This window comes from Arachis stenosperma, chromosome 9 (genome assembly GCF_014773155.1).
Source record: "Arachis stenosperma cultivar V10309 chromosome 9, arast.V10309.gnm1.PFL2, whole genome shotgun sequence".
Taxonomy (NCBI): Eukaryota; Viridiplantae; Streptophyta; class Magnoliopsida; order Fabales; family Fabaceae; genus Arachis; species Arachis stenosperma.
Window position 1 is genome coordinate 154080673 of NC_080385.1, and position 935 is coordinate 154081607.

Consider the following 935-nt stretch of genomic DNA (forward strand, 5'->3'; position numbering starts at 1 on the left):
TCCATAAAACTTTATTACATCCCCAATGACCATAACTAACACAAGTTTTATACACGTATTTACAGCGAAAAATTCTAAAAGGCTCTGTGAACTAAGCAATGCAATTCACTCTCTCTTCTCATGTCTCAGATCTCATATGCTTATCAATGATTTACCACCGCTATCCCTCTTCTGTGTCGCACGCTGGAGGCATTACTCGCTGCTGGCGCTCATCCTCTTCTCTTTCTTGTCGTTTTCTCTTGTTTTTCTCTATCTCGACAGCCTCCTTCATTGCAGTTAGTCGTTACTTACTGCTGCCTTCATCGTCGTCTCAATTTTAACCTCTTGTGGCAATGGAAATATATGCAACTAGTGAATTCAACCAGTCTTGTTACACATTTAAGTCTTTTGACAATTAAGTCCAATTAAATTAGTTTAAATCCAACAAAAATCAGTTTCATTAATGAGAGTGTGAATACATGAATGTAAACATAAATGTGAACGTTCATATCATTTTTCTTCTTTGCGTTCTTCCTTCTTCTTCGCATGCTTCCTCCTTTTTCTTCACGTTCCTTTTCCTTTTTTGTATGTTTTCTCCCCATCGTCGTTGTTGTTACTGTGCTTTTTTTTCCTCTTTTTTTCTTAATAATTTTGCAGCATTGATTTTTTTCTCTTTTTTTTTTTGTTTTATTCCTCTTAAGAGAAGAAAACAAGGAGAATTATGAAAAAATGAAATAAGAAGAAGAAAAAGATGAAAAAGAATAAGAAATAGCAAAACATGAGAACGAGAAAGAGAAAGAATTTTGAATTATACATCATTTATCAAAACAAATAACACCAAAATTTTTTAACAATAACATAAATTTATTAATTTTTACACCAAAATTTTGTTACAAAAGCTTAAAAATATCTTTTTTAATGCTGTATTTTTTCTTCTTTTTATTCTTTTTTCTTTC